Consider the following 23,029-nt stretch of genomic DNA (forward strand, 5'->3'; position numbering starts at 1 on the left):
GTATCGAATATAAACTCTATACATTTGAGAATTCACCAGGACGAGCCCCTGCAACGTCTATGAATTCCACTGCAAGTTTGACAGCCTGCGCTCGTACCGTCCTTGGACTCTAAACCGTCCATGTAAGCATAATTATGTTTTTAACCGACTTCGAAAAAATGAGGAGCTACCTACTCAATTCGACGCGTATGTTTTTTGCCCTATAACTTTGTCATTTATTAACCAACTAGCGGACGCCCGCGACTTCGTCCGCGTGAAATTTAGTTTTTCACAAATCCCTCGGGAACTATGGATTTTTCCGGGATTAGTAAAAGAAAGTAGCCTATGTGTTAATCCAGAGTAAAATCTACTTTCATTCCAAATTTCAGCCAAATTGGTTCATTAGTTGCGACGTTAAAGAGTAACAAACATCCATACAAACTTTCGCTTTTATAATATTAGTAGGAAGTAGGATTTTCAAAATTATTCTTTTGGCTACCGTAGTTACGAATGGTAGGATCATGATCAGACAAACTTTTAACCTTAATTAAGATAAGTCTGGCAATCGCAGGTTCTATTTAAATCTCGTTTTAATGATACAACTATTAAATTCAATCGGAAGAATATTTTTTTTAAACGAATCTAAAGTTATTACACTTTTTTTAGGTTTTGAAGAACTTTTTACATGTTTTCGATTAAATTTAAGAATATAGATGAGTAATCTTGTGAACTTATCTGTAAAATTAACTTGAAAAAGTTAAAAAGGGGAAAGTTTGTGTAAGTGTGTTTGTATGTTTGTTTTCTTTCATACCGCAAGTACTGAAATTAGAAATGGAGATAGATTATATCCTTGATTCACACATAGGCTACCTTTTATTGCTGAAAGATCTATGGTTCCCACGAGATTTACTAAAAACTTCACTAAATCGCGACTAAATAAATAATAAACTAGCTGATTCCTGTATGATTACGGGGATAATAACATATATTCTATAGCTTTCCTCGATAAATGGGCTATCTAAAATTGAATTGAAAATAATATTTCAAATCGGACCAGTTTAACCAAACCAAAAGTTTAAGCAAACAAACAAACTCTTCAGGCTTATAATACCTATTAGTATAGATGATACAATACCAAAATAAAGTATTTTAAAGATAATACCCATTACGTTTAGTGTTATTAGTATGTACAATTTGTCCATTCATTTCAAACATAGAAATCGTTACATTTAAATGAATGAACGATAATAATACACGATTGCATATGTGAAAGCAGTTTTCAGTTACACTGAATCTTCGAATCGGGAACATGTACACATAAAAGTAAATAGTAGTTAACCAGTGCCAGTAATCCAGTATAACGTTCCGTACTGTAGCTGTACTGTGTACTAGTCGACAATATCCCGCGCCGAAGAACGGACGTGTTGATCCGTTCACCGTTCATTCAGCCACGCGGTCTCGCAGTTACTAACAAAAAGCTTCAGCAAAAAACTAAGCCGAACTATAACCATTGTAAGAACTTCCGCATTTCAAGTTTAGTGAATGAAAAATGAGTGAATGATTTTCAGTGAACCGTGATTTTGAGGTCAGTATGTGATTTAGTTACGAAAATTGGCTACGAGAGTGGGTAATATTTTTTATTTTATTTTGCACGCTTTTTTTTAATGTGTGATTTTTTCTTTTTTTTTTAATTATTGCTACATCATCTGATGTTATGTGAAGATTTAGGAGTTGCGCTACGGTTTATTTACCTAACGCAGCTGTTTGTATACATAATGGAATATCGTAATGGAACGCTGAATCGTAATTATATTATATCGTAATGGAACTTTGAATCGCTTGGCGGTACGTCTTTGCCGGTACGGTGGTAATTAGTCACGGCCGAAGTCTTCCACCAGATTAGCTCTGAGGCAGTTTAGGAAATATAAATTCCTAATTTCACCCGAGTTGAGACTTGAACTTAGGACATCTCTGAACTCTGTGTAAAGGCCTTACCAACTGGTCAACTGCGTCACAGAGGTCTTAAAATCTCAACTGATGGTTAGTGATGATACAATCTAAGATGGAAGCGGGCTAACTTGTTAGGAGGATAAAAATTTCTTTTCGATTTCTACACGACATCGTACCTGAACGCTAAATCGCTTGGCGATACGTCTTTGCAGGTAGAGTGGCAACTAGTCACGGCCAAAGCCTCCCACCCGCCAGATCTGGACCAAATTAAGAAAACCTTAATCGGCCCAGTCGGGGATCGAACTCAGGACCTCCGTCTTGAAAACCTAGCGCGCATACCACTGCGCCACGGAGGCCGCCAAACGTCAAACAACAAGAGGCTGACCTTCTCCGAATTCAAATTTTGTACAAAATAATTAATTATCTATCTATTGATTTTGAACTTTTTTAAAAGCCAAAAGACCATTACAAAATACATGAAAATGTAAATCAGTGACAGCGATTTAAACGTGAAAAGATAACAGGCAGATTAGACTACGTGTGCATTTGTAAAATTAGTATGGATTGCTGATAAACTAATCATTAGAATCTATATCTATATTACTACTAAATCGGCTGGTGGGAGGCTTCGGCCGTGGCTAGTCACCACCCAACGCACAAAGACGTACGAATTGTACGAAGTCGTGTAGAAACCGAAAAGGGGTGTGGATTATCAACCTCCTAACAAGTTAGCCCGCTTCCATCTTAGACTGCATCACCACTTATCATCAAGTGAGATTGTAGTCATTGTAAAGAATTTAAAAAAAATACTATTAAATTACGAATAGTGAAGCTATGCGGCTGAAGCCGTATAGCCGGATATGTCGAGTTCAGTTAACCTTAACCTAGCCCGCCCGCACATTTATACATTTGAATATATTTTCTAAACTGTGACAATTAAGTAGGTTGCTTAAGTCTTTTTGATGGTTTGAAACTGTGACTAAAGCAACCGGCAATCCACCGTGTGCTTGGGCCCTTAACTCTGTAATTGGAGGACCAGACTTTTTATTTTGAAGAATGTTTTCAGACATTATCAGCATATTTTAATCACCCAATACAGGGCCAGGGCTTGTAGCCATGTGGCTCGTCGATTCTCTTTCTACGATCGCAAACGTTTGGAAAACTAGAAAAATGCTTTTGACAAGAAACTTGAAATTTGCTATCGACAGGTCACGTGATCAAGATCTATCATTCCCATACATTTTTCTAGTTTTCGAAGCGTTTGCGATCGTAGAAAGAGAATCGACTTGGCTACAGTCTTCTTACTTATAAAAGCTTCAATGCGGCTTGGTGGGCTTAGGGTATTAATATTTAACTATTTAACGATTATTAGCACATGCTAATGATAATGACCGGGCTTAACATGCTCTCCGAAACACGGGAATGTAACCACCAATTCCCTTACTCCGGGCTGAGAATTTAACTGAAAACTGCATAAAAAAGAAAAGCTCCGTATATATATGCCATAGGCTAAGATTCGAACTAGTGCTTCGAAGCCATATGACTAACCAACCACCAAAGAGGCAATTTGGCTAATGTTTTTAAAATATTGTTAAAATAAAAAAAAATGGAAATGGGATAACCTTAGGAATGTACGAGTATAATGAACTTTTTACGTCTTTAATAGTATTGGGTATTTGTTTGGTTTAGAAGCAATTAATAATAGTTACATAATTACATTGTCGGTTGTTGTACGCTTGTCATACTGATCAATTTATTGTATTGTATTAATTAGACAGCCGTCAGTGTCAAGTGGGTGATTAGGTCAGTTGTGAGAAGTATTTAGAGGAGGCGCTGAGTGGAGTTGAGTGTGCATAATATGAAGTACAAATTATTATGTTCACTGTTTTGAACTCGGAAAAGCATTGGACGTTCTTAGTTTGCTGTCGTCCATTTCTTTAAACCACCCCATTGATCAAATAGATTGAACAAATACTTTGCAAGAACTTCATTGCTTGTTTTATTAATAACGCCCAATTGTTTTTTTATGATAACAAAAGAATCAATTAAAAACAACAAAAATGTTAATAATAAGTCTTTTAAAAACATTTATAATTTTAAAGTGTACGAAATAATCATACATTTCAAGTTTGAGAGTATTTTTTCTAATCTTTCATTTATTTTTTTATGCGTTTTTTTTTAAAAGGATTAGCATTCTGGCATCATCCAAAACCATAATCTGCATGTATGAAGCGTTAACAAACTGTGACCAGGGTGCGGTATTATGCACATTCCACGCCCAATGGCGCCTGCTCTAATATTGGGACGTTGGTATTTTACTTGTGACAGTTTTAATTAAAACTTTTAGATAGATGCTGCCTCATTACTCAGTTGATACAAGTGGTTGCCTGCCGCGTTTGAAATTCTGATTTTCAACCGATTTATAGACCGGAGGTCCTGTATTCTAATAGAAGTAGGCATTAAAGGGTGTTGCAAATGTGAGGTTTTTGTTATGTAAATACAAGATTTTTAGAAGTTTCTCAAGTATAAGTACCTAATAGTAAAGCGCTTTTAAGGTTTGAACCTAGAAAAAAGTTTAGATAATTATTATTTTTAGGGTTCCGTATAGTTTCGTCATATCCATCTGTCCGTCCGTCCGCAGTTTAGCGCAGAGACTATTACTACTAGAAAGCTTAGGCTAAATTATCATGAATATGTAAATTAAAAATGTGAACAAAGTCCTCCTCCAAAGGGTTCCTTCCCTACATGCAAAGTGAGGATGAATTTTATATCGTCTATCCTATAGCGTGGGGTATCGTTATCGGTATTTTTGTGCATCATATAAGGGATTAATCTAAGGAACCCAACTCGGCCGGTTTTTAATTTTTTATTTTACTTTTATTCGGATCAATAAAAGTAAAATAAAAGGTCTGAAAAAACTGTCTCCGAAAAGTTGTCGATATAATCATTATATTATAATCTGTTATGGGTGGATATTATTATGTTATTTTAGGGATTATAATCCCATTCGAATGCGAAACCGATTGAGCGCGATATTTATTAGTACATTTGAATAATTTTTATTGGCACTAACGCATTTGCAACGGTTCTCGAATAAAATCGCTTTTTTATTAACAACAGCCCGTTTAATTAATGTAAACTAGTTTTCAACAGTTTATCTGCTTTAGTTACGGTAACGTAAACATTTTTTTTGTTTGTCCGGAATATTAACTTCTGAAGTTCATCGATACTTACCGGAAAATAACATTCATTTACAAAAAGTGTGTAAAATCGAGAAAGCTAACATAGTTATCAACCCATATTCGGCTCACTGCTGAGCTCGAATCTCCTCTCAGAATGAGAGGGGTTAGGCCAATAGTCCACCACGCTGACCCAATGCGCATTGGCAGATTTCACACACGCAGAGAATTAAGAAAATTCTCTGGTCATTACCACTTGGCACGCATCTAGCATTTTAACAAACTTTACCTCTTTATAATATTAGTATAGATAACATACGTAGTTTTATTTTGCAGCATTAAAGTATACAGGGCCTATAACGGGACCATGCAATGGAGCATATTATACAACGGGAATATAAATTGCGATTTGCGTATCGTGCAGTTGTTTCTTGTGGGCCTGCAATTTATGCGGGCGGGTAATTCGCAGCTTCTCTCGGCTCTACGTGGTGTGAAGTAGGCTTACGTGCTTTCGCGCTGTGTTTATTTTTAACACTAGCTCTTGCTTGTTATTTTTGTAGAGTCTGATGCTATATGACGTCTCAAAAATCAGCTGCAGATGTCCGTAACGTCATAATTATAGTTTGCATGCATAAAAGTGACGCATAGTAAAAGAATGCGTATGTTGAGATGGATGTGTGGTGTGACAATAATAGATAAAATAAGGAATGAGTATTTAAGAAGAAGTCTGAAAGTGGCGCCACTGACAGAATAATTGAGGAGTTAAAGGTTAGCTTGGTATGGACATGTAATGCGTAGGGAGGAAAGTCATATTAGTAGAAACATGTGGATTGGAAGGACATAAGAGAGAGGAAAGCCAAAGAAGAGGACATGACGTGTGCAAAGGGAGTGGATGATGAGTTGACGAGTAATAATGACAGATGAAAAAGATTGACATATTTTTCCGACCCCACTTAACTGAGATAAGGGATATGATGATGATGCATAGACATAGGTACTTCGAAGAGTGAAGATTATCTTGGCATTCCATGGATTTACCGTGCGTACCGGGTTCATCGTGTGACAGAAAGAAAAACACCGACCCGGACTTGCGACCACAGGTGTAGGGTTAAGGATTTCCTTTCTAGCATATTAATCCGTTCTCTTACCTTGTATTATTTTTCTCCCAGCCAAAGGTAAGATCTTAACAGAGTATCTTTAGATATCCGTTCTAATATAATATAGAAGAACGGGTATCCAAAGTTTGCTGTAACTCTAGTGAGGGCTAGACTTTTAAGCAGGTTATAAAAAAATTATGCTGATATTTATCTCGCACCTACTTTTACGGCATATAGATTAACAACATACTCGTACATAACCATTTTTAATTATTTATTTGTTAAATTATTTTGTTTACTTTTATACTGAAGTCCTTCGAAATGTTTGTCTCCCACGACATAGTATTATGACGATTCAAGAGGAACATAAGTTCTAATCGCTGGATGCAGGTGGCTCAGTATCGTGATGTTTGGAAGTCCCTACAAAAGGCCTATGTCCTGCAGTGGACGTCTATCGGCTGATATGATGATGATGATGATTATAAGTTCTAACTGATTATAGAAAGGTTAATATTTTTTATCTTACACAACACAAAATGTAGTCAAGAGTCCTGTTTCTTGCCTAGGCAGCTTACACTAGAAGATGGTTTGATCCTTTGTCCTCCAGAGTCAAATTGTAGGTACCTATGTTATGGACTGAAATCTCCATATTGAAATTTCTTTTCCTAATAACGTCAATAGCCTCAGTATGTTCTGGCGAAATCCCTGTTTTTGGAATCGCGTGAACGTATATCCAAACTTAGATTAGAAAAAACACCGTTGCAAGTAATGCAGTAATCTATGACGTCATTGTTTACGTCCAGTCATAATTGTAACACTTTCAGGTCAATTAGAACGGCGCAATAAAAAGCGATGGTCGGTATGTTTGTTCAGAGATCAAAGATTTGTTGCTTCGAGCTCAGAATCTAATCAAATAAAATCAGATGTTAACTACGAGGTCAACGACCTCGCGGTCCATTACATAAGTGATATTAAGTCACGCGTATAAATTTTGTACAATGGATTATTAATGTTTTTATGCGAAATGACGGTGGAACATGACTTTGCCATATACCTTTTTTTAGAATTCCGCAGCGAAATGACCGTTAACACTAGTATTCCGGGATCCGTAGAACATTTTGTACAAATGATTATTATCAAGTAAATTTTTCGTGATTCATATTGATGAGACGATCAACTTATTTACGAAAATTCTTGATTCTTTTGTTTATTAATCTGAAATAAAAAATTCAGAGCGTCAGAACGAGTTAATGTCAATGATGTTAGATACTGTTAGATGTGTTACTAGGTCATGAGGCGCTCTAAAGAGGAAATTTCCACATTTCAATGTTAGTTGTGGTCAACAACGAACGTTATTTAAACAAATAATACCTAAATATCGTCTACAATGTCGAGTCGTGAGTTCAGGAAGTGTAAAAACTATATAAACATAAATATACAATGGAATAAAACACAAATATGTGCATGTGTGCGATCAGTGGTGTAGCTAAATTCGGATCACTTTTTGATTTTGTAGCACGTATAACCTATAGAATAAAATATCATTGTACGGAACCTATTGTGAAGATGCAATTCAAACTTGACTCTATTTCTTATTATCTAACCTTTAAACAGGCCGTTACGGGTATGTCGTTGTTGTTTTGGAATGTTATGCCTATTAAGTATTAATTTTAATTTTAAACTAGCATTTCGTTATAAATAGACCAGCCTAACCTATTTATATAACAAATTCTGTATACAACCTTTAATGTTATACAAAAACTTCGACTATATTTTTGTTTCTTCAACTAAGCGCTTTTTTTTTTTTTTTACAAGTTAGCCCTTGACTACAATCTCACCTGATGGTAAGTGATGATGCAGTCTAAGATGGAAGCGGGCTAATTTGTTAGGAGGAGGATGAAAATCCTCACCCCTTTCGGTTTCTACACGGCATCGTACTAGAACGCTAAATCGCTTGGCGGTACGTCTTTGCCGGTAGGGTGGTAACTAGCCACGGCCGAAGCCTCCCACCAGCCAGACCTGGACAAATTAAGAAAATCTCAATCTGCCCAGCCGGGGATCGAACCCAGGACCTCCGTTTTGTAAATCCACCGCGCATACCACTACGCCACGGAGGCCGTCAAATTATTTTTATCTAAGAATTGCATTCTTTAACTTCTCAAAATATTATTTTGATCGTGATAATAATTTTCTATTTGGTTATATTCTATACTAATGTCTAAATAGTAAGAGGTAAAGTTTGTGAGGTTTAATTAATTAATTTAATTTCAACAAACAAGAAGAAGCAACATCAGGCCACATATTGTAATGCGTTGTAAATAATCTATACTAATATTATAAAGCTGAAGAGTTTGTTTGTTTGTTTGATTGAACGCGCTAATCTCAGGATCTACTGGTCCGATTTTTAAAATTCTTTCAGTGTTAGATAGCCCATTTATCCAGGAACGCTATAGGATATATATTATCCCCATATTCCTACTGGAACGGGAACCACGCGGGTAAAACCGCGCGGCGTCAGCTAGTTGAAAGATAAGCGTGGATAAGCTAACCTCCAATCAAATGTTGAAATAATTATATAGCAGCATAACTTGTCATGCCTTCATCAGAATACTCCTCACTTTGATTGGGTGCATTAAGGTAGATGAATGTATATGTCGAAGTCTTCTTGTAGAATCATAACGGAGAACCTAGTTACTGTCGCTTAGAAGTCACGATAATTACTATCAATATTTTATGAGTATATAATAATTCCGTTTTATAACTACTAACCAGACATTGTAAACATAGTGTTGGCTTGAAGGTCAGTGGACGTATTAACATGAATACCCAATGAAGCCCCTATAGTAGGGGAGCCCAAGATGCTAAATTTTCAGTTACTGAAGCGTAATGGAGACCTTTAGGTTTTGGTAGATTAGATGGTAGGTTATATACTCTTTTCGGTGTTAACGAAGTGGAAAAAAACTGCAGACCTAAATAAAGCCAACCTGCAGACCTAAATAAACACAATTTTAATTACTTCGGCTTATTGAAGTAGAAAATATTAGGTATTATTTAGGGGATTATTTATTTCAAAATAAAAAAAAAACCGGGCTCGTGGCTGGAGAACAGAAATACAAGGTGACTTTTGTAATTTGTAAATTTTGGACCTCTTCCATTATCTTACGTTACGCTCAAATCGTCAGATTTTCGATATGCACACAATAACTAATCTACATTATTTTTATCTGATGTGTTGGTTGAGTATCTAGATTTTTTTTGTTTGCTCTAAACCTAACCACCACAGTAGTAAGTGGTAGTAGACAACATGCAAGGTAAACTCTCTTATGTTCATCAGTCGCGCTCGAATGAATCCAAAAATCCTCTCTTCGGCTCCTCGACTAAAAGTTTAAACCTAGTTTAATGACCGATAGATCTTTAATAGTGTTTACAAACTGTTTATCATTGTGATTTGGATAACGCAATAGGCCAAAGTACCGAAACCTTGCAATAATGTTTCTGTTATCAAAACTTCTGATTGAAAATTCGATACGTTCCCGATACTTGAATCTGCATTTCAAATGTGGACTTCTTGCTTTACTTTCATCCACATTTTGATGTTCCGTTTATTTCGTATTCGTTCCATAATTTGGAGATTTCAGATATCATTCTCCATCAATTATGTAAGTTATATAATTTTCATTCTAAAATATCAGCAATTTACCAAAATCTATAGGTACGGAACTACTTGTGGTAGCTACCCTTGTGGTACCCAGAAATATTGTAGGAAACATGGTATACGTAAATCCTATTAAATGATAAGTGTATTAAGTAGGTAGATAAATTAGCCGTGATAGCGCAGTGGATATGACCCCTGCCTTCGATTCGGAGGGCGTGGGTTCATGCACCTCTAACTTTTCAGTTATGTGCATTTTAAGAATTAAAATATCACGTGTCCCAAACGGTGCAGGAAAAACATCGTAAGGAATCCTGCAAACCTAAAATCTCTATGTATATTCGCATTGAGCTAGTGTGGTGGGCCTTACCGCTCTCATTCTGAGAGGAGACTCGTGCTCAACAGTGGACCGAATATGGGTTGTTAATAGGTATAACAATTGCAGCTTTTTCTCGTGTTCCTAAAATATTTCTAATACATTGATATTCCTGAATCACCCAATGATTCTCAGAAGCAAGAGTTATGAGGAAGATATAAAAATAATATTGCGTAACCAAGAAGCTACGCTATCGCTTCAATAGGATTAATGATAATTTTCATATCGTTATTTGTATAGCATGAATTGATTTAAGCGTTATCTATATTGACTGAAGACATTCTGACCTTTAACAGTCAGTAAACTATTTTAAAATGGGAAACCATGTGTTAGTTATAGTTATGGGGCCAATCGATAACGCTATCGCCGGATGGCTTAACACATTCGATCGTGTGATTTTTCTGTTGGTCTCACTGATGTAGGTTACTCGTAACGCTGTGATGTGGGCCGATAGTGCTGGGGAGTGCAAATGGAATATTAATTGATTTAACGAGATTTAGGCCGATTTTTGACTAGAATGGTCCAGAATTTACGTCATAACTTCACACCCAATGATTTTATACTATTAGATATGCACTTGCACGTCGAAAGTGAGGCGAAGAAAGTCACCCAATTATAGTTATAGTCTGGCAAGTTTGTCGATGACACTCTCATGATATGCGGGCGACGGGGAGAAAGACTGCGCGGAGTGAAATCTTGCGTGCGGGGAAGTGAGGTGCATCAGTCGTGGGGTTTTCATTCATCGCTACACGCTCCCCGGCCCGCGCGGTCCATAGGGAGAGTTACGAACGAAGTTGCCAAGCTTAATTTCATTTAGTCGTATATATTTACAACGAAAATCATTTGAGCGATTTAACACCTAACTACTGCTGAGTTGAGTGTTTAGTTAGTGTAAAAACTAAATAGATATACATAAATATAAAAATGTAAGTAAACACAAAATTGTGGGTGTAAACACAAACTATATGTAAAATGTACATGGAGAGTAAACCTTCATAACTGAGATTTTTTTAAATTCTCTACGTGTACCCTGCCAATCTGCATTGGGCCAGCGTGATGGACTCACACTCTCATTCTGAGAGGAGACTCGTATTCAACAGTGAGTCGAATGTGGGTTATTAATGATAATGATGATAGATATAGAACAGAGTTTAGAAGTTGATATTCCTGTTAATGTCCAAACTCAGTTAGATGTTTGACATACATACATAATTTTGACGGCCTCCGTGGCTCAGTGGTATGCGCTGTGGATTTACAAGACGGAGGTCCTGGGTTCGATCCCCAGCTGGACAGGTTGAGATTTTCTTAATTAGTCCAGGTCTGGCTGGTGGGAGGCTTCGGCCGTGGCTAGTTACCACCCTACCGACAAAGACGTACCGCCAAGCGATTTAGCGTTCCGGTGCCGTGTAGAAACCGAAAGGGGTGTAGATTTTCATCCTCCTCCTAACAAGTTAGCCCGCTTCCATCTTAGACTGCATCATCACTTACCATCAGGTGAGATTGTAGACAAGGGCTAACTTGTAAAGAATAAAAAAAAAAATACTCACAGTTTTATAGTAGTTATATAAACGCACAAGCATTCAATTCATTCTGTCGTGGATAGTAAAATTGTATGTGATATAGGCGGTAGCTTCTTTTCATACGAATAAAGTTTGTATGCCATTGGAATTCATTATTTTGAAGTAGTGGGTACTTGTGAAATGTGGAGCAGCGCGATGGAGATAAAAATAGTGATGTTGCTTTTAGAAATATACTGTTGCTTTTTGAAATTATATATTTTTAATAGTTATTTTATATAAGACGTGGTTCTTAATGCAGATATCATGAAAATAATGAGGTTTCTTGTGATAATGTATTTTAAGATTTAGTTAGTAAAAACACTGACATTTTATACTATACTAGCGGACGATTCCCAACATTTCCCTTCACTGCTCTGCTCCTATTGATTGTAGCGTGATGAAAAGTATATTATAACCGGTATGAAGAGTAATTGTACCAAGTTTCGTTAAAATCTGTCGAGTAGCTTTTGTTTCTATAACGAACATACATCTCTTATTCTATCACGCAGAGCAACTCCAAGCATGACGGCCTCCGTGGCGCAGTGGTACGCGCGGTAGAATTGCAAGACGGAGGTCCTGGGTTCGATCCCTGGTTGGGCCGATTGAGGTTTTCTTAATTGGTTCAGGTCTGGCTGGTGGGAGGCTACCACCCTACCGGCAAAGACGAAGTTCCGGTACGAAGTCGTGTAGAAACTGAAATAAGTGTGGATTTTTATCCTACGCCTAACAAGTTAGCCCGTTTTCAACTTAGATTGCATCATCACTTACCATCAGGTGAAATTGCAGTTGGGATTGCAGTCAAGGCATGACTTGTAAAGAATAAAAAAAAAGTTTACCTTACTCTATCGCCTGACATCGCTGACAGAGCCTTCGTATGTGGCCCATAGTTAGCGACCAAGTTAAATTGCTAATAAATATCTACTGCTGTAGCTTCGACCAACGCCTTAAGAAGCTTTCGTTAACCGTTGGATCAAGAGTCGGATACAGGAGGCAGTGATTCTTGACACGTACGTATTGTGAGGAGGTTCCTCACTCTGGAGACCTGACCACCGGTTGCTTGGGCACTCAAATGTCCCGCAGAGGAAGGAGCGCAATGTTAAAAATATTGTTAAAAATTAAAAAAAAAAAGGAGAAATAAATAAATTAAAGTAAAATGATATATTGCTTCTGATACTCGTATATTATACACAAGTGTTGCCAATCAAAGTTAATTGCCAAACATAACATTTCAAGTAGACATAAACGAGCCCATATAGGTGCTAGACAGCCTGAGAGTAGATACAGTACATAGATACCCTACTGCAAAACTAGTCCCATAAACTGGGGTAATTGTTAACATTCATTACGTACACATTGAAATTAATTGCAAGTTGCTCTTATTAAAAACCTGTTTCGCTTCATTAATAAAGACGTAGTCCACTTTCATAAAGCACTCATATTATTATTTTAGTTAAGACAGGTTGGGTTTTTTATAATACCAATTTTAATTATATCATCACTTTAGCATGAACTTTTTGTGTGTTTAAACAAGTTATTGATTTCCGTATGATTTATATTTATCGCATAATAATTTTAATCCTCTAGGTAGTCTTTTTTATCGTCTTTTTAGTTTTTATTAGAAACAAGTCATTATTATTAAAACTTTTCACTCCTCCCGGTTTTCATGGTAAGAGGTAAGTAGAGGTAGGTATATTTCGCTTCCTGTAACCCCTCTCCATATATTGTATCGTATCCTTTAAAGCCGAATGGATATTATAGCCGTGATAGCCCAGTGGATATGACTTCTGCCTTCGATTCCGGACGGTGTGGGTTCGAATCTGGTCCGGGGCATGCACCTCCAACTTTTCAGTTGTGTGCATTTTAAAAATTAAATATCACGTGTCTCAAATGGTGAAGGAAAATATCGTGAGGAAACCTGCATACCAGAGAATTTTCTTAATTTTCTGCGTGTGTAAAGTCTGCCAATTTGCATTAGGCCAGCGTGGTGGCCTAACCTCTCTCATTCTGAGAGGAGACTCGAGCTCAACAGTGAGCCGAATATGGGTTGATAATGAACCCCTCTCATTCTGAGAGGAGACAAGGCTCTTTTGACAATTGAGCCGAATGTAGGTTTGCTATAATAATGATTTAACTCGCTAGTTAGTAGACCCAGCCCAGCTTTACACGGGTGCTATGTTGATACTAATAATATGAATATTCTATACTAGGATATCTTTCTGCGCCCGACACCAAAATCACTTTATCTGTTGTTGAAAACTGCTTTAAAATCCGTTGCATAATAGTTTACAAGATCTAAGCGAACAGCGGAAGCAGCGGAAGCGACTTCGTTTTGTACTATGTAATAATGTTAGTAACTTTAAATTGTTTCGTATATCAACTAAATACTGAACCATACAAATATACATCATCAATCAGCTAGACTGACCTATGTAGAGATAAAAGTAACACTTCATTCATTCACAAATACTCGTCTATTCTCACAATTTAAATAGGTAAACTGTTCTGATAACCCACTTGCTGTTATCACGGCAGCGTAGAAAAGGTTCTGTTAAAACAATCCGGTTCTTACGACATGCCTGTGATTTATCAACATCGTAAACAACGCGCTCTGTATGAATAAAATAAAAATTAACATGTCTGGAGTTAAGCACCACAATAACTTACAGTTAGCTCTATGGCAGGCTGCTGACTACTGGCTTTTAATAGGGATCATCCCTCTTTTTTTTTAATAATCTATACTAATATTATAAATGCGAAAGTAAGTCTGTCTGTCTGTCTGTTACGTTTTAACGGCTAAGCGGTTGAACCGATGAAGATGAATTTTCGTATAGTAGTTAATGGGACCTTGGAGTAAAACATAGGATACTTTATGACCTAAAATAAAAATAAAAGGGGGTGAAATAGGAAATGAAAGTTTGTATTGAAAGTCCTTCATTTTTAGAGTTAGTTTTAAAAATTTGTTCATATATCGTAAAAAAATACAATGTAATACAAGAATTTTTAATATTCAACCCCTAAAGTGGTGAAATAGGGGTTGAAAGTTTACATTGATTTACACGCGGGCGAAGTCGCGGACGTCTGCTGGTTGTACATAAATTAGGAGTGTATGCTTATAGTAAAGCAATTTAGTAACTGGATATCTGCGATCATTACTTTCGGGGCTACAGGGATTTATAGGATCATATTTGCGGCACTGCCACGGATCTCTGAAAAATGCCCCATACAAAATGGGACGAATTAATGAGGTTGATCATAATGATTGTTAGATTTGTGTGGGCGTTCAAACAAAATTACAAATATCTTTGTTTTTGTGAGTTTAGTTTGTCGAGGATTAGACTGACCAAGGAAATAATTTAATTATTAAAATTAGAACCGTGCCTCTGTCTCCGATTCCGGAGCGTGTGGGTTCGAATCCGGTCCGGGGCATGCACCTCCAACTTTTCAGTTGTGTGCATTTTAAGAAATTAAATATTACGTGTCTCAAACGGTGAAGGAAAACATCGTGAGAAACCCTGCGTACCCGAGAATTTTCTTAATTCTCTGCGTGTGTGAAGTCTGCCTATCCGCATTGGGCCACGCTTGGTGGACTATTGGCCTAACCACTCTCTTATTCTGAAAGGAGACTCGAGACCCACCACGCAGCTCCAATGCGGGTTGATGGGTCTAGAGCGGGTGATGTTTGACTCGACTAACACTAGTTAATGATAATAACGTACTCACCAAGGCACAGGGTGTAACACCACCGATTTACTAAATCAAGGAATAAAATTTCTTAATAAGAACTTCTTGGAAGAAAGAAAAGCCAGGGGCGCGAACCCAGGACCTCTATATCAAAAATTGAATAGGGTAACCTCTGGACCAACGAGGAAGTCGTCTATACTTAAACTTACCTTTGAATACCCTAAGCTAAAAATAGCTAAGGCAGGAAATAAACTGGTATCTGCATTGGCTGACTATGACATAGTAGCTGAGTTAGATCCTAACCGTTAATATAGGAATGTGCGGTGGTCATTCCAACAATATTGTGATGATATTGTACTTATTGTAAATACCTAGTCATGAAGCTATTCAGTTGCGTGTTCTAATTATCCTTCATTTGTTAAATTGTATTGCATGTTGTTTAACTGGGCTATAGTTATACTAATAATTTTAAATGAGGTAAGTTTGTGGTATTGTAGGGGTAATCTCTGGATCTACTGAATTGATTTTGTTTTACCCACGTATTCTCACGGGAACGGGAACTACGCAAGTGAAACCGCGGGGCGTCGGCTATAATATATAGAACAGTTCGTTCTTCGTTAATTTTAAAATCAGTGTAAGTTTTCATCTCCGCTATAACCAATTATATAACTTGAAAAATACAGACTTTCATGAATTAATTTATTTTCGACTACTCGCAAAAATACTCGCTTTTTCAATAACATAAATTGGCTTATATCTTTTATAGTTTTATTTATGACTGATGAACCAATTTTCAAAGATACATATAAGTAACCTCAATAGCTCAACGGTAAGAGCGGTTGGACACAACACTGAGTGGTGGTTCGATCCCCGCCCCGTTGGTCTATTGTCGTACCCACTTCTAGCACAGTCTTTCCCGACTAGTTGGGAAAATTTTCTTTTAAAAAAAAAAATGACTTTATAATGATTAATGACTTCATACAATGAAAGTTAGTACCCTTCTAATTTATATTTTCTAAATCTCAATATTATTTTGACGTCATATCCCACGTTTTGGTAATTGATTCAATGCACAGACATTCGTTTTTTATATTTTACTGTACATATAAAATATAGATAAAAAAGTATAGATTGAAGAAACCGTTTCAGTGATAGCCTGCTAACATCGTTAACGGCTTAAGGTCTTTTGTTTATCCCAATATGGTGCCTATTAGCCGCCATAGTGACTTTTTGTTACCTTTGTATTTCGTGATTATCACATACTTAACTTAAACGCTGCAATAATCTTTAGAATTGGCTTACGTACTTTGTTTTTGTACCTATGTTATCTCAAAAATAATGATGAGTAGTTTGAGATAACATAATTATTTTATTCTGAAACAATTCTTTGATTATAATAATTAAATTGTAATGCAGGATTAGCAATAGAATTTTTTTTAGATATTTACTGTGTTATATTTGGTCCAGAATGTCTTCAGGCTTATTTCGATCTTCCTGTGGACAATAACCACTAATAAAATTTCGTTCAGTTCCCAGTCATTAGCGTGAACAAACAGATAAATATACAATAACTAAATTTTCATAAAATTCTCATCAATCAATCACTAAATCCATATTACATTATAGATTCTCCTCTCGGAATGAGAGGGGTTAGGCCAATTATCCACCACGCTGGCTCAATGCGGATTGACAGACTTTACACACGCAGAGAATTAAGGAAATTCTCTGATATGCAGGTATCATCACGACGTTTTTCCTTAAATTCATTTTCGGAAAATGTATTCAAAGTGTGTTTCCTCGCAAATGTGTTTTAAAACGTCGTATGACAGACGTGCGGTTTGATAATTACAGCTTCTGCTTCCTTAACTATAGCTCTCGCCTTTGGCTCGAGCTGCAATATCGCCTCGGCTGTCATTTTCAACTTACCCCACATATATGTACTATTAAAATCTATCCAATTTTGGACCATATTTGCTAAAAACAAACAAAACAAACCTTTTCTCTTTCTATAGTAAGTAGTAGGCATAGTATATTAGTGAGTGTACCATTGGTTGAACAAGTAATTTCTAGTTGTCACTACATACGTTAACTCCTAGAAAATTTGCAGTTGAATCGATGCTATATGTAATTGATTTTCAATACTACAAGAAAATATGCCTGTTTATAGACAGCGATTAACATAAAAGCACAGTATTTTATACCATGTTTAGACTTTCAAAGGTTTGTTAATGTTACGCCGTAGGCTTCGAGTTATCTGCATTCAGGAGGGCTATTCTGCAGTATTGTATAACTTGCAAGTGCGAGCTTCAAATTCCCATCTATCTTTCTCATTCTATAGTATCGTGTTAGACGGAGAGAAATAGAGGTGCTCGAAACTCGCACTATAGTATGCGCGTTATCATCTGAGTCGTCCGGTCATAAAAGTCAAAAAAGATAGGAATGTGCAGCGCGCCTACCTGCGCACCCTAATTATCGATAAACGGCTACCTGCGCACGTGCTAATGATGAGTCAATAATGATTTGGACGATTCTGATTGGTCGGTTTCTAATGTAATTGCATTGCGTATTTTTTTTGCTATAAATGTGTTTACTGCAATTAAATAAATACATTCATGTGTTACTCGTTGCGCACTATGGATACTTTATTTTCTAACGTTGATCTGAAGAAATTACATGGCGATATTAGCCCTCAAGCTCGAACACTGATTCACAACGTATTCCTGTTTCTCAATGAATTGAAAAGTGATCCGAATAAAGTGGCTTCTCTAAATTTCAACAAACCACGTGAAATGGCCGCATTTGTTTGTGGTGTGAGTAGAGCGACAGTGGACCGAATCAAGACGGAAGTATCACAATCAGGCAGTACCTGTATACCAAGAACAAATTTTAAGAAACCACAAACCGTCACTAATATTGACGATTTTGATAAAAGTGTGTTGAAGCGAACTGTAGCTTCATTTTATGAGAATGGAGAGTATCCATCCGTGGCGAAAATTTTAGAAAAATTCCGTGAACAATTACCCGATTTTAAATGCGGCAACACTTCAATGAGAATACTACTGAAGGAGGTTGGGTTCCAGTATAAGAAAAATAGCGAAGGACGTAAATATTTAATGGAAAGAACTGATATTGTTTGTGCTAGAATGGACTTTTTAAGGAAATTGGATTTACTTAGAAGAACTAACGATCAGCGACCACGTTTCTATCTAGACGAAACATGGATTAATCAAAACCATGCAAGAAAGAGGATGTGGCTTGGAAGCAACGATGAAGGAGGTTTCAAGAATCAGCCTGTGGGAAAAGGCCAAAGATTAATAGTTTGCCATGCGGGTTCTGCAAGGACTGGCTTCGTTCCAGATGCGAAGCTAATATTTAAAGCGGTGAAATCAAAGGATGCTGATTACCACACAGAAATGGATGGCGAAACATATATGGCATGGTTTTCCGAATTCCTGAATCTACTTGAAGAGCCCTCAGTTATAATTGTCGATAACGCAAGCTATCATTCGATACAGTTGGAAAAGATACCCACAAGAAACACGAGGAAAGCTGAAATTCAAGAATGGTTGACAAAGAAAAAGATTCCATATTCCAGCAACGAAATTATTGAAGAATTAATAAGAAAAGTAAAAGCCAGTAACCCGCAGAAGGTCTACGCTTTAGACCATCTGGCAAATGAACGAGGTCATGAAGTAATAAGGCTCCCTCCATATCACTGTCAATATAACCCAATAGAATTAATTTGGGCACAAGTAAAGGGAGAAGTTGCGAAGAATAATAATACCTTCAAGATAGCAGATGTCGAAAATCACCTCCACCGAGCCATAGAAAATGTCACACGAAAAGACTGGGCCAAATGTAAAATTTTATTTAGTTAATAATTATATAATATGAAATATGTATTATATTAAATCAAATATTGTTAATTTTTTTAATTTTGTGAACAAGATACGATAATAAACTTTACTTATCGATAATATGTCTTTCATTGTTACACCCTTCACTAGACGGCTCCATAAGACCCATAAGTGCAAGCGAGATAGATATAGAGAAATGATTTATGGCCCTAAGACTCAGTTGTTAACGCGCGTACTATAGCAAGTTATAAAAGCATCGTTATAGAATAGCCCTACAAATACTAAAATGCAGACGTTTTATGTGACTATCACTTAACTGTAGAACGTCCTAATTTTATTCATATGCAAAATAGATATTGTTGGGAAAATACGGAGTCGAAGCAGCATTGATATTTTACAAATGTGTTTTCTGTTAATATTATTCTAATATTTATTTTTAAAACTTAAATGAGTGCCGTCTAATCTCCTTTTTATTAAATGGGGAGAGATGCTTCGCAACTTTATTATTAAAAGTGGTGAAAAGTTTAAAAACGATATCAGATTTTCTGAAGGGTCGGTTTTAGGTACGCCAAAAACAGCCAGTATGTAATGTAGCTTTTTATTGTGTATCTATAGTGAAAAATTCTTTCACTATAGATTTAATCAGTACTAAATATAGTGAAAGAATTTTGTAAAACAGTCCAGTAGTTTCAGAGTTGATTTGCTACAGTCTCACAAAAAAGCAAATATTTCCTCTTTATGTAAGTCTAGTTAATGAAAAACGCATGCATTTAATTTTATTTAACAATACAACATGCAGATGAGACGATAAGCAGGGCCAAAATAGAAATGTTTATAAAAATGGTACACCTAACAGATAAACGGTTACCTAATGTAACCTAATCTTTGTAATCGGACTCCGATAGTGATACATTTGTGATTCATTGCAATTCGTTGGATTTTAAACTTTGTGTTTTGTGCAATAAAGTTGTGTTTTAAAAAAGTATTCAACAAAATATTATCAAAAATATTCTAATAATATTAATCGCTTTCTTTTTGTACAAGCAGTTGTGAGGATTATCGAATTAAATTTATTATTTGTAGTATCTATGTACCTACTCAAATAATGAAAATTAAATGACGATTTGTGAGAACAATGTGTCTGAATGTGAATTAAAAATAACAATTAGTGAAAGTAATGTGTCTAAATGTGAATTAAATGTAATAATTAGTAAGAATAATATTATGTTCTATGTGTTTGACATAATGAAGTGAAGTGATCTTCGTTTTTATTAACCGACTTCCAAAAAGGAGGAGGTTCTACGTTCAGCTGTATGTATGTTTTTTTTTACTTAAACACTGCTAGAAGAAATCACTACAAAGTAAGATAAACTTAGTGTTTATAATATGTCTAAATGATTTTCTACCAACTAAATGATGGATAGTGGGTACCTTGATAGCTCAATGGATACGACCTCTGCCTCCGATGCCGGGGGGTGTGGGTTCGAATCCGGTCCGGGGCATGCACCTCCAACTTTTCAGTTGTGTGCATATGGTTCCCGTTGCCGTATGAATACGGGGATAATATATAGCCTATAGTCTTCCTCGATAAATGGGCTATCTAACACTGAAAGAATTTTTCAAATTGGACCAGTAGTTCCTGAGATTAGCGCGTTTAAACAAACAAACTCTTTAGCTTTATAATATTAGTATAGATTTTAGTTTTTAATCCTTTTAATAATCTGCTAAGTATAACAAAACAATTTGCGCATAATAGTTCAATATGATACACAACATAAATAATCATCTTATGTCTTTCAAATAGACATATTTATAATGTAAATTGGTTCATGGCAGCCCATTATTTGACCAGTTGCCTGTCCGCAAACAGCTTGCTTATTGCTTGGACAATTGTTTGGTAGAATAATGATTTGACACCGTTCCCCTCTTAATATCGGTCAGGGTGACTTATCGAAAACATACTTTCTGTGGTTTCCTGTTAATTGTTATGCTAATTGTCTAATGCAAGATATCTATCGAGTATATCTTCACATTTCAATACATCATATACCTACCTACCTGACTGTTATCAACCCATATTCGGCTCACTGCTAAGCTCGAGTCTCCTCTCAGAATGAGAGGGGTTAGTCCACCACGCTGGCCAAATGTGGATTGGCAGACTTCACACATGCAGAGAATTAAGAAAATTCTCAGGTATGCAGGTTTCCTCACGATGTTTTCCTTCACCATTTGAGACATGTGATATTTAATTTCTTAAAATGCACACAACTAAAAAGTTAGAGGTGCACCTATCTACCTAATCAATACTAAAGAATACATATGTCAATACATCAATACTTAATACCAGTGGCAAAGGATGGAATTTAAATGAAAAAGCATAAAAAGAAATTCATACAGCGTGAAACAAACTCCGGTTTCTCATATAATTATCTAGACACAGTACAACAATGAATATGCATGGATTTCAAAGCTAACCCGATGAGAATCGGCTTACATGAACTCTTCGCCGCTGCTCAATACAGATAAGTGAATAAAATTGTGTCTGTTTGTGTTTTCAAAATTAGTAACTGTGTTTTTTCCAAAGTTTATATTATCCTCTTATTCCTACGGTAACGAGAACCACGCGGGTGAAACCGCGCGACGTCAGTTAGTATTGTATAAAATATCGAGTTGTGTGTTCAGGAAGTTTAAAAACTTTATGCTTAAATATATAATGGAATTGAGCACAAAATTGAACATGTGTTCGTTCGTTATCAACTTATACAACTATATTCGGCTCACTGCTGAGCTCGAGTCTCCTCTCAGAATGAGAGGGGTGTAGCTAAATTCGGATCACTTTTTGCGGTGATTTTATAAGCACATAACATATCTATACTATACATAGTACCCCGTGATAGCCCAGTGGATATGACCTCTGCCTCCGATTCCGGAGGGTGTGGGTTCGAATCCGGTCCGGGGCATGCACCTCCAACTTTTCAGTTGTGTGCATTTTAAGAAATTAAATATCACGTGTCTCAATCGGTGAAGGAAAACATCGTGAGGAAACCTGCATACCAGAGAATTATCTTAATTCTCTGCGTGTGTGAAGTCTGCCAATCCGCATTGGGCCAGCGTGGTGGACTATTGGCCTAACCCCTCTCATTCTGAGAGGAGACTTGAGCTCAGCAGTGAGCCGAATATGGGTTGATGACGACGACTATACATAGTATATCGTTGCGTAATACATATAATAAAACTTTATGTTTAATAATTAATACTTCCTTTTTTTATTCTTTACAAGTTAGCCCTTGACTACAATCTCACCTGATGGTAAGTGATGATGCAGTCTAAGATGGTAGCGGGCTAACTTGTTAGGAGGAGGATGAAAATCCACACCCCTTTCGGTTTCTACACGACATCGTACCGGAACGCTAAATCGCTTGGCGGTACGTCTTTGCCGGTAGGGTGGTAACTAGCCACGGCTGAAGCCTCCCACCAGCCATACCTGGACCAATTAAGAAAATCTCAATATGCCCAGCCGGGGATCGAACTCAGGACCTCCGTTTTGTAAATCCACCGCGCATACCACTGCGCCACGGAGGCCGTCAATGGATCATAACACGCATGATACATTATTACGCGTTAATGAAGCAATTCAAAACACAATTTATATTAAAGTAGCATGCCGTCGAGACAGACAATGTCCTGTCCGAAGGTTGG

General features: G+C 36.6%; 1 protein-coding gene across 3 annotated transcripts in view; it reads left to right on the forward strand.

Moving 5' to 3' along the window:
* The first annotated feature begins 1,381 nt into the window (after positions 1–1,381).
* Positions 1,382–23,029, forward strand: part of LOC112045145 (thrombospondin type-1 domain-containing protein 4) — a 202,843-nt gene continuing 181,195 nt past the window's right edge. For 2 of the 3 annotated variants that reach the window (XM_024081228.2, XM_024081229.2), the window contains exon 1: positions 1,382–1,564. The gene's annotated coding sequence lies outside the window, so the exon portion shown is untranslated. Of the gene's footprint in view, positions 1,607–23,029 lie in introns of all 3 variants that reach the window. The other variant, XM_052887915.1, reaches the window with a different exon arrangement.

This window comes from Bicyclus anynana, chromosome 20, assembly GCF_947172395.1.
Source record: "Bicyclus anynana chromosome 20, ilBicAnyn1.1, whole genome shotgun sequence".
In the NCBI taxonomy this organism is placed as follows: domain Eukaryota; kingdom Metazoa; phylum Arthropoda; class Insecta; order Lepidoptera; family Nymphalidae; genus Bicyclus; species Bicyclus anynana.